We start from the raw sequence: 12982 nt of genomic DNA on the forward strand, positions 1-12982 counted from the left end.
CCCATTCCCTCGACGGCGAACACCTAGACACTCATTTCTTCGACCTAGACACCCACTTTCTCGACGACAAACATATGGACGCTTAATTCCTCGACGGCGAACACCTAGACGCTTAATTCCTGAATATCTATACACCCTCTTCCTCGACGCGGTATATACCTAGATCTTCAACGACAATCTCGATACGATATTTCATTTTAATTATAATTAATATTTTATTTTAATTCATTTTATTAATTATATTTCGTTTTAATTTCAATTAATTATAATAATAATGCGCCGCGTGCACGTCACATCGTATTCGTGACAATGTTGCCATCGCTGATTATCACAGCCGTCATGTGTGGTTTATCACATTCGAATGTGCAATGCTGCCATCGCTAGGTTAAGTCAAAAGCCCTCTAGTGTCGAAAGAACGAGAAGGACATTTTCTCCTGGTCGACGACGTGGACGACGATAATGATGACGTTTCTTACTATAAAAGTTTCACATTCGTATTTTGCGTCGCAATATCTCCGCTCGTAAAGCACGTAGAGAAAAAATAAAAACACTTTCATTATATATCCCGGTTGCAGTCGATTGAGCACACTTAGAACTTGATCGGTTCAGCCGTTATTCAGATCCGATAATCTCGTACTGCCGCAACTCGCCAGCTCGCGTAAAGTAGCCACGATAGGGATGGGCGATGTATTGCATTGCTTGTGTGTTTGATAGAACGGCAACACATGTGTTTGAAAAGTTTGTGTTATCTCGTACTACCGCAACTCGCCGGCTCGCGTAAAGTAGCCCACGATAGTAGCGCTGCGCGTAGCTTAGCACTGAGAAACTAGCAGTATCTTCAGATCTGAACAACTTAGATAATTTGGTTACGTTAATTATGACTAATAACATGATAAATTTTCAATATATTAGGGTTATGTATGTTAATAACACCGCTGCGTTATTAAAACAATGGATAGATTATAACTATAGGTTAATTGGCAGTGGCTAAACTGAAATTTTTAAGACATTGTAAAAAGAACATGAAATCATTTCAGTTCATTTAAATAATATACTCAGAACTCCTTTAATCTTACATTATCATAGAACAAGTAACAAATACAAAAGATCACTTGTTATTTTAAAGAGAAAATTATTAAATATTGAAATTTCTGATTTTTATAAAACTATCAGCTTTTTGCAGAAGGGATTAGCCTCGATAACTTGAAATCTTAGCATCTCTTTACCGGAATATTTATGGCTATACTTTCTTTCAAACCAACAAAAATCCTTTTATAAATACGAAAGAAGACTATTTTTTAAACATAAAAAGAAATTGAATTGGCTAATGATGAGAAAATAAATAGAAAATTTTAAACATATCCAATCCATACGTTTCCATTGTATATACAAATAACAATAAAGAGGAAACTAGAACTATAAAGGGAAGTCATAACACTGTTTTGGTTGGTTTCAATGATTCGTTGGTCTCTATCAATATAGAAGCTGAAACATTCAGAGGCAATGCATTGAATCCTTTGGAACGAACTAACAGTAAATGGTTTGTCAATCTAAGTGAGAAAAACATTCCTTCAGAAGTAACCAATTTGCTACAGCTTGGTAACAATTTTAATCTCCTAGATTCTGTTAACAAAGAAAAATCAATCAGGGAATTCATTAATCAGGGACGGTAGGGAAGTTGGGAAAAATCTCGAAGGGCCGCACAGGGGTGACTTTGGGTTATGACGGAAATTTTTTTTTTTCAAAAATACTAGCGAAGGGTCAAATCTGAACGAATCGTAACGAATTTTTTTTTTAAATACTCGTTATAGATTGTACTTTAACGAGTCACTGCCAAAATTTCGAAATAAACAATTGTAAAATTGTAAAAGTTAATAACATTCGACATGTATTCATTGCTACAACTTTATATTGAACCGTGTCTTTTTTCTAAATGCCATTTTACTTGGAAATTGTTATATGGGGGTTTTTAAGGTCGCTGATTACGAATATGAGGTCATAAAATAGAAATTCAAAATGGCGGATCCAATATGGCGGACCTGATTTGGACAAAATTATGCAAATGACAATGAAATGAGTATCTGGGGGTTTTCGGGGTCGCTGATTACGAAATTGAGGTCGTAATTCAAAAATTAAAAATGGCGGATACAACCGGAAAATTGCATAGACACATATACATTGCTTAAACAAAGTTATTAATCAATTAGTACACTGCCTGTTAATTATATAACTGTAACATTTGTTTTCGCTAAATACTTCATAAGGTGTAATTTCCTTTTCATAGCCTCTGTTTCGTAGACAGCGACCGCGAAAATCCCGAAGATATTCATTTTTTATGATTTGTATCGGTTCTCTATGTCTAATTCGCCATTTTGAATTTCTATCTCATGACCTCAATTTCGTAATCAGCGACCGAAAACCCCCAGATACTCATTTTATTATAATTTTAATGTTTTCTTCCAAATTGTGTCCACCATATTGGATCCGCCATTTTTAATTTTTGAATTACGACCTCAATTTCGTAATCAGCGACCCCGAAAACCCCCAGATACTCACTTCATTATCATTTGCATAATTTTGTCCAAATCAGGTCCGCCATATTGGATCCGCCATTTTGAATTTCTATTTTATGACCTCATATTCGTAATCAGCGACCTTAAAAACCCCCATATAATAACAATTTCCAAGTAAAATAGCATTTAGAAAAAAGACACGGTTCAATATAAAGTTGTAGCAATGAATACGTCGAATGTTATTAACTTTTACAATTTTACAATTGTTTATTTCGAAATTTTGGCAGTGACTCGTTAAAGTACAATCTATAACGAGTATTTAAAAAAAAAATTCGTTACGATTCGTTCAGATTTGACCCTTCGCTAGTATTTTTGAAAAAAAAAATTTCCGTCATAACCCAAAGTCACCACTGTGGGCCGGTCGGATTCGGGCCGGTCCAGATCAGCCCAAGACGGAATAGCGCGAATGCTAATGCCAAAATCGTCGTAGCCACCTCGAACCCAAGCGCTATTGTCCGCACACCGGCACATCTCACTGTCCACATTACGATTTATTTTTAATAAACACATTAATAGTATAAATAAAGTTTATTAAAAATTTCGCGTTGTTTTCTTTTTCGAGATCGCATACTTATGAAAATCTAGAGAGCCTATATTAAGAGAGTCGCCAATTCACCACGTGATCTGAATCGTGCTCTGATTGGCTCGCGCATGGACTCGAAAAAATTAGAACGACAATGACAAGAAGATAAAAGCCGCAACTTGTGTCACTATCATTCTAACCTTTTCTGAGCGCTATTCGCCTCAATTATAGGTTGTTATAGGCTCTTTAATGAAAACGCATGAACGTGTGGCCACAGAATACGAAAATGTGACCGCAGCGCATGCTCGCATCGTAGTGTTACGTGATCGTGGCAGATTTCCTAACTTGAATAGTCGTGAACATTCTGGCATCACACATTGCAATCGTCCCGCTCAAGCAACTTCGATCACTGATCTAGCTCCACTTGCCAGTCACATTGGACACTCTCGCTCTTTATTTTATCGACCTTTGTTAACACGCGTCAAACTGTTTCAATAGTATGGACAAAAATAAAGGAAGCTCTAAAACCAAAGCCAAAAGCGGTGCTGAGAAAGAAAGGGAAAGAAAAAAGCGAAGAATGATGGATGAAGCAAAATCATGTAAAACATTAACGAATATGTTTTCTAAAGCCCCAATATTTGAAAATGAGAAAAACGATTTTCCTTTGATCTGTAATGCCTTAGAATCCTTAGATACTGCTAAAGTTGAAAAAAGAAAAGAAGCTAACGAGGAAATAGGACCTACTGATGTTAATGATTATTTTGAAGAAGTAAGTTCTGATAGCGAAAAAGGAAAAGAGGTTTCAGAGGAAGTAGAAAAAACTCTACATGAGTCAGATTTAGATGACTACAACTTTTTTAAAAGACCGGATTATATGAAACTGAATATGTTTTTTAGTCACCATCCTATAGTTCCAAAAAGCCAAAAAGGATTGCCTTTCAAAATTGATAAAGCATTCAAACGAGAAAATGAAAGTAATAGGATATGGTTAACTTACAGTTTCTCAAAAAAAGCTTTATTCTGTTCGGTGTGTTTGGCATTTGAGGACAGAGAAACAAGCAGCTTTTCTGAATGTGGCACGAAGGATTGGAAACATGTGTATCAGAGAATCTATGAACATGAATAAACAACGATACACGGAAATAATTATGATTTATATTTTATTCATTTTAAAAATAGGACCATAGATAAGTTATTATTTAATCAGTATGCCCATAAGCGTAATGAACAAGTTACGAACAATCGACAAATATTAGATATTATTATTAACGTCATCAAATTCATTGGTAAGACGGGCCTTTCTTACAGAGGAAATTTAAATGAGGCTGCATATTCGTGGGTGGCACCCAGTTGGACACGGCTCAATTGGACACGAGCCACTCATAGCGCTTGAGACTACAAAGCTCCTAAGCACCGATCGCTGTGATTGGTGGTGTCCAATCGAGCCGTGATCAATCGGGATCACCCCCATATTTGTTAGAAAATGAAAATATAGACCATGGAAATTTCCTAGAAATTATCTTGTTACCTAAATATGATGCGATTTTAAAAAAAACATCTGGATATAATCATCGAATGCAGGAAAAAGCATATGAAAAAGGGAACACACAACGAACTGGCAATTTTTTAACATTTCTATCACACACAAAAACAACATTAAATTCAATAATTTCTATTATAACGAAAATGATGAAAAGAAAAATGTCAGCGGAAATATTAGAAGCCAGAATGTTCTCCATTGAAATAGATTCTATGCAAGATATTTCCACAAGAGAGCAATGGTCGATTGTGATAAGGTAATGCAGTGAAATATATTATATATTATTTAAAATGTGTTATGTATTATTAATATAAAAGTAATGCCTATATGTGGCCGACACTGGATGTTCATGTGTGGAAAAACTTTATTCGAAGAATTACATTAATTGGTAAACGTTTCGACCCTCGCTTCGGATCCTCTTCAGTACAAAATATATTAAACGCTATGAATGTTGTATTAAGGCTAACATAAATAGTAGAATGTGTCCATTGTTCTAATAATGTTGTATATCGAATTGTTTGATTTGCTACATAAATGAATTATATGTATGTTATTCTTATTATCATATTATTAATATATTGTAAAAGAAAGGATTATATCACTTACATGTAACGCTGAATTTGACTAATCACATGTCTCATCAACGTTAACTCCACTATCGAACTGGCAATTTCACTACAAAAAACAGTTATTTTATATTTTTATTTTAAATAATAATCACTATTTGATTTCATGAAAATTATCTACGAAAATCTTACATATATAGCAAGCGAGTAACTTTGATGTTGTTAGCTTGAATGTTAGCCTACGAATGTGACAATAAGTTTAAAATCGCCAAACCGAGAGCAAAGTCACGTCTAAAGACAAACCAATAATATTGGTACAGTCACAGTAACAAGCTTATGATCATATCGGTACAGTAACCCAAATTTGTTTTGTCAAAAAATGACTTAGAGATTAAAAATTTTAATACTAAACACAATAAAATACAAATAAATTTTGACATAATCCTATATATAGTAAAATTAATACATTTTTATAGTACTAAAAATAGAAATAAAATAAGAAAATTTTTTATACTAAAATTAAATTAAGATATGAGCTATAAGGAGCATTAAACCACGCACTAGTTGTAATTAGTGATAAATTTAATTTATTACAATTATTAAATATGTGTTAGTAGTATACTACTTATAGCTCATATTTATTTGTATAACCACTTGTGTCATTAATTAATTTAAATTAAGAATAAATTAAGAATAAAAAATAAATAGTAAATAATAAATAAAAAATAAATAATAAATAAAAAGTAAAAAATAAAAATTAAAAATTATGAAGTAAATAATAAAATACATAGAAAATAAAGACTGAAAAATAAAAAAATAAAAAATAATAAAAAATAATCAATAAAAATGAATGATAAACATTATTTATTCTTAAATAAATCCACATATAACGGGTCAAGAGTTGACGTATCATTATGCAAATTCAAACCCTGTTTCTGTCTTCTAATGTGTTTCATTTCAGAGAGACATTAGTCTTTTGTTTAAAATTTTCTCCTCATCAAGTATTCTAACATTTTCCCAATCGAATTCATGAGAAGTCTCAAGTCTATGGTCAGTAATCACCGAGGACCGTGTCGTGCTCCTGTTAATATAATATGACTTCTATGCTCCGATATACGCGTCTTCAAACACTTCTTAGTCTGCCCTACGTAGGATGCATCACAATTTTTACATTTAATTTTGTAGACAACATTAGAGTGAGAAAACTTTGGAAGGGGGTCTTTTTGAACCTTAATGAATTGTTTTAATTTGTTGATGCTTTTGTAAGCCATAGTAACTCCTGTTACTTTAGTAACAAAATTTTTTATTTTATCAGATATCTCTGGTATAAAAAGTATCGTGAAAAATCTCTGAATCTCATTGTTATTATCATCCATTGTTCCTTGAGTATGTTCTTGGTTGTTTAATTGCTGGAACTTTTTATGTAATCTTTCTTTAATCGTTGTGAAGATTAATTTTAACGGATAATGATTTTTTAAAAGTAATTTAATAACCAACTCAAAATTTTCTTGATGGAACCTTGGATGTGACAACAATAAAACTCTATCAATTAGGCCTATAATTATTCCTACTTTTTGAGAGAGAGGGTGCCTAGAAAAATAGTTCAAAAAACGACCCGAGAAGGTTAATTTGCGATACCAATCAAATATAAGATGTTTGTCTTCTTTTTTTAGGCTTACATCTAGAAAGTTCAATGATTCCTCCCCATATTCCATCGTAAATCTCAATCTAGGATGATATGAATTAAAGGTGTCAATTATCTCATTGGCGTTGTTAGCCTCGCATATCATCGCAATATCATCCACATATCTTACATAAAAGGAAGGAGTCACAGACAGTCTTCTCAGTGAATACATCTCTAAGTCCTGCATGACCATGTCAGACACTCTAGGAGATAAAAGTGAACCCATGGAAACATCGAATGTCTGTTTGTAAAACCTATTGTCAAAAACAAAAAATGTGGAGTCAAGTACTAATTTTAATGCTTTAAAAAATTCCACCTTAGGAATATCAGTGTGTTCTTCAATTAGGTGCTATCTGTTTGAAACACCTTCCAAGACTAAATTTAGTGGTACGTTGATAAACAACGATACCACATCTAAAGACAAAAGAGTAGAGTTACCAGAAATTGTCAATTTGGAAGTAATTTTAGTTAGTTGATAACTATTGTCAATAGCGCTTTCCGGACGAGGTAAGCTTTTCTGCAAAATTCCGTGTAAAAAAGCCAAATTATGTAGAGGGCTAACTATAGATGACACAATGACCCTCATCGGTATTCCCGTCTTGTGGATTTTTGATTTACCATAAGCCCTAGGCAAGATTGGATTTGAGCTATTTAAATAACCATAATTAGATTCTGTGATACAACCATAAACCTTCGAACCTTTCAATAATGCTTTTAATTCACTAATTATCTTGTTGATGGGGTTACGTTTTACCTCAGTATATGTTTCCGAATATGCGAACAACAATTTCATTTTTTGTAAGTATTCTACTTTATCCATAGCAACAATTACATTCCCCTTATCCGCCTGCGTAAATATAATTTGTGGATTATCTTTTATGAATTTTTTGTAAAAATTAAAATAATAAAACAGGAGCTACGAGCCAACAATTATATTTAAATCGATACAACTATACAGCTACTTTATTAGTATAAAAAATCGCAAGTTCGAATTTGCCTGAATATGAAACCTAATAATCGTATACAATAATAAAATCTAAAAAGATATAACACAAAATAAGTCATGAGAATAGAAATTAATAACAAAGTCATGAGAATAGAATTTAAAACAACAAAACGTTTCGACCTATCACGAAGTCATCTTCAATTGTTAAAATTCAGAATATAACATTTGTATGCTAAATCTATTGTGATTCGGAGGTAACCTATCGCTACATTACACACATATAAGACTAAATAATACCGCGTACGATCTCTTGAGCAACGCAATATTTTCTTCGAGTGATAATTAACATCGCTGCATTACATGATGGAAGGTAGTAACACTCAATTCATACATCGTAACTTTCTCAATCTCTGCGTCAGCATTTATTCAAAAGATGGTTTGTCTCTATGATATAGGCATTTTTTAACTCCTTCAAAGCAAAACGCATACGCCAATACTTTATAATATGCTAAAAAATGAATAATTTCTACGTAATGACGATTTACATTTCTCATAAAAAACAACCACAGAAACTAAATTTTTTTATTATTGAATTCTGTTCAAAATTAAAAAACAGATTAATAATCTATAAAAATTGTCAATATACCTCAAATAGCACTCGCACCATAATTATAAGGTAAGTAGGTACTTATACTGTTATTCGTGTATGACAATAATACGTTGAGGTCCTTTACGTATGATAGACAGATTAAAAATGGACTAGAACCATCTAGACACACTAAACCGGCTGAAGTGGGGGAAGCTACGGATGGGGGTAATAACGTACCAATACCAGATAAGAACCGAAGAATTTCGGCAGAGAGGAAGAGTTACAATATCGGAAGATATTAATACCAATATCAGATAAGGACCATTAGAAATTTAGGAAGAGGTGAAAAGTTCTAACATCGGAAGATAGATCTCCGGATGAGAAACCGTATCATTTTGCAAATTAATGCCATTGGACTGTCTTTTTATATGCACTACCATATGAGATACGGGTTCTTCTACGATTGGGTGAGCGGTTTGGTCTTCCGTTTACTCGAAATCAAAGGGAAAAGACGGTTGTTGAATTTATCAAATGCATAGAGAAGAATATGTATATCAGGTTATAGAGTGGTTATAGCAAATCATATTAGAAATCTGTCGGTGTCTATCATCAATAGATTACTTCATAATACTCCGTCCAGGAATGATAACGATAAACTAATTATCAGATAAATGTTACCAAATCATTTGTTAGAGACCACCCAGATCTTCTTATCACAAATGCGGATAAGGGGAACGTTACTGTTCTTCTTAGTAGAGCAGATTGTGTAAAGAAAATGAAAGAACTACTCAGTGATACAGAAACTTATACAAAGGTTAATAAAGATCCGACTAGAAAAATCACAAACGATTTAAGAGAGTTACTGAAGAGATGGAAGACGAAGGGATTTATTGATGCTTACACGTATAAGAGACTATCAAAAACAGATTCTAATTTGGCGAGGGCGTATGGGTCTCCCAAAATACACAAACAGGGTGCCCCATTGAAAATCATTGTTTCTTTTGTGGGAAGTCCGCTATAAGACTTGGCCTTTTATCTGCATATTATTATAAAACAAGCGCTCCGGAGGCTCGCAGTTTCTCGTAAAAAATAGCTTTCATTTAATTCAACAACTTAATGGAACTGTTTTTGATTCAGAATTGCAATTAGTGTCTCTGGACATTGTGTCCTTGTTTACTAACGTTCCTATTGATTTGGCTATTAACAGCATTAAAAAAAGATGGAAATATATTTCTGGAAAGACTGAATTGACGGAAGATGAATTTTTGATTGCTATTCGCTTTGTGTTGGATTCTACGTATTTTGTGTTTGATAGGGTTGTATACAGGCAGGTTTTTGGAACACCTATGGGATCGCCTCTTTCTCCCATTATAGCAAATATAGTGATGGAAGATCTGGAAGAGTTGGCTTTGCAACGATTAGCTTGCCCGATTCCGATTTATTATAGATATGTGGATGACATTTTGTTGGCAGCTCCTCCGAAATATATGAATGTGTTAGTTGATTGTTTTAATTCTATCCATAATCGGTTAAAATTTAGTAATGATAGAATTAATTTTTTGGATGTGACTATCATGGTACAGGACAACAGGATTGTTTTTGATAACTATAACAAGCCTACATGCTCTCTCTCTCTCTCTCTCTCTCTCTCTCTCTCTCTCTCTCTCTCTCTCTCTCTCTAGGTAGGTTTTTGAATTTTTATTTACTCCATCCACATTGTCATAAAAATAGTGTCATAGTTAGTTTGGTTGATCGTGTGCTATTATTATCTCATCCACAATTTCATCAAGCTAATCTTGAAAAAGTAATATAAGCCTTATTGAACAATTGTTATCCGCTTCTACTGATTTTTTCAACTATTAATAATAGATTAAAAATCACGCGCATAGATCGCGGCAAGAGAAATCTTCGCGTTTGACAGTTGATAAATTCTTTACTATCCCATACATAAAGTCTGTATCCGAGTCCTTCGGTCCGGTGGCGTCATGGGTTAATAAAAAAACGGCCTTCACAATTCCGAATACACTTAATGGATTAATTGGCCGGGGAAAAGATAAATTAAGTCATATGAAAAAGCAGGGGGTTGTTTATAAGATTTCGTGTCATGATTGCGATGTCAGTTATGTGGGGCAGACTAAAAGGAAACTACAAACGCGGGTCAGAGAACACCGCTCTGATATTAACAAAAGAACGGAGTCTCCATCTGTTATTTCTGGGCATCGCATTGAACATAACCATGATTTTGATTGGGAGGGTGTTCAGATTTTGGACTTGGAACCCTCTTATAATAAAAGATTGACTTCGGAGATGTTACATATAAAAAGACAGTCCAATGGCATTAATTTGCAAAATGATACGGTTTCTCATCCGGAGATCTATCTTCCGATGTTAGAACTTTTCACCTCTTCCTAAATTTCTAATGGTCCTTATCTGATATTGGTATTAATATCTTCCGATATTGTAACTCTTCCTCTCTGCCGAAATTCTTCGGTTCTTATCTGGTATTGGTACGTTATTACCCCCATCCGTAGCTTCCCCCACTTCAGGTTTAGTGTGTCTAGATGGTTCTAGTCCATTTTTAATCTGTCTATCATACGTAAAGGACCTCAACGTATTATTGTCATACACGAATAACAGTATAAGTACCTACTTACCTTATAATTATGGTGCGAGTGCTATTTGAGGTATATTGACAATTTTTATAGATTATTAATCTGTTTTTTAATTTTGAACAGAATTCAATAATAAAAAAATTTAGTTTCTGTGGTTGTTTTTTATGAGAAATGTAAATCGTCATTACGTAGAAATTATTCATTTTTTAGCATATTATAAAGTATTGGCGTATGCGTTTTGCTTTGAAGGAGTTAAAAAATGCCTATATCATAGAGACAAACCATCTTTTGAATAAATGCTGACGCAGAGATTGAGAAAGTTACGATGTATGAATTGAGTGTTACTACCTTCCATCATGTAATGCAGCGATGTTAATTATCACTCGAAGAAAATATTGCGTTGCTCAAGAGATCGTACGCGGTATTATTTAGTCTTATATGTGTGTAATGTAGCGATAGGTTACCTCCGAATCACAATAGATTTAGCATACAAATGTTATATTCTGAATTTTAACAATTGAAGATGACTTCGTGATAGGTCGAAACGTTTTGTTGTTTTAAATTCTATTCTCATGACTTTGTTATTAATTTCTATTCTCATGACTTATTTTGTGTTATATCTTTTTAGATTTTATTATTGTATACGATTATTAGGTTTCATATTCAGGCAAATTCGAACTTGCGATTTTTTATACTAATAAAGTAGCTGTATAGTTGTATCGATTTAAATATAATTGTTGGCTCGTAGTTCCTGTTTTATTATTTTAATTTTTATTAATTGAGCCGTTTAGTGTTATATATTTTTAATTTTTTGTAGAAATTGATGAAGAAAGAATGTCTTTTTCTATGTTTGTTAGATTTTCTTTTTTGTTGTTAATATTTTTTATTATTGGAAATATTTTATTTCTAATCTTTGAGACTAATGTCTGAAGTGATACACATTAAAAGACAGAAACAGGGTTTGAATTTGCATAATGATACGTCAACTCTTGACCCGGTATATGTGGATTTATTTAAGAATAAATAATGTTTATCATTCATTTTTATTGATTTTTTTTTATTATTTTTTATTTTTATTTTTTATTTTTTATTTTTTTATTTTTTAGTTTTTATTTTCTATGTATTTTATTATTTACTTCATAATTTTTAATTTTTATTTTTTATTTATTATTTATTTTTTATTTATTATTTACTATTTATTTTTTATTCTTAATTTATTCTTAATTTAATTTTAGTATAAAATTTTTTTCTTATTTTATTTCTATTTTTAGTACTATAAAAATGTGTTAATTTTACTATATAGGTCTATGTCAAAATTTATTTATATTTTATTGTGTTTAATATTAAAATTTTTAATCTAATAAGTTATATTTTGACAAAACAAATTTGGGTTACTGTACCGATATGATTTCATATGCTTGTGACTGTGACTATACCAATATTATTGGTTTGTCTTTAGACGTGACTTTGCTCTTGGTTTGGCGATTTTAAACTTATTGTAACATTCGTAGGCTAACATTCAAGTTAACAACGTCAAAGTTATTCGCTTGCTATGTAAGATTTTCGTAGATAATTTTCATGAAATCAAATAGTGATTATTATTTAAAATAAAAATATAAAACAACTGTTTTTTATAGTCAAATTGCCAGTTCGATAGTGGAGTTAACGTTGATGAGATATACGAGGTGTGATCAAAAAGAAACGAGAATTGTAATTTTCTTCAAAAAGTATTAATTTATTCATCAATTTTTATACTGTCTCCTTCAAAGTAGTTCCCCTATAATACAATACACTTCTGCCAACGTTGTTTCCAGCTTGCAAAGCACTGTTGAAACGCCTCTTTAGGTATTGCCTTCAGCTCGGCCAGCGATTTTTTCTTTATTTCCTCTATCGTTGAAAAACGTCGTTTAGGGGTCCTCTTGAGTTTAGGGAATAGGAAAAAGTCACAA

At 32.5% G+C, this 12982-nt stretch overlaps 1 protein-coding gene across 1 annotated transcript in view; it reads right to left on the reverse strand.

Moving 5' to 3' along the window:
• Positions 1-12982, reverse strand: part of LOC108766507 (transmembrane protein 230) — a 117135-nt gene that overhangs the window by 32446 nt on the left and 71707 nt on the right. The gene's annotated exons all lie outside the window — the stretch shown is intronic.

This window comes from Trachymyrmex cornetzi, unplaced genomic scaffold, assembly GCF_001594075.2.
Source record: "Trachymyrmex cornetzi isolate Tcor2-1 unplaced genomic scaffold, Tcor1.1 scaffold601, whole genome shotgun sequence".
NCBI lineage: Eukaryota > Metazoa > Arthropoda > Insecta > Hymenoptera > Formicidae > Trachymyrmex > Trachymyrmex cornetzi.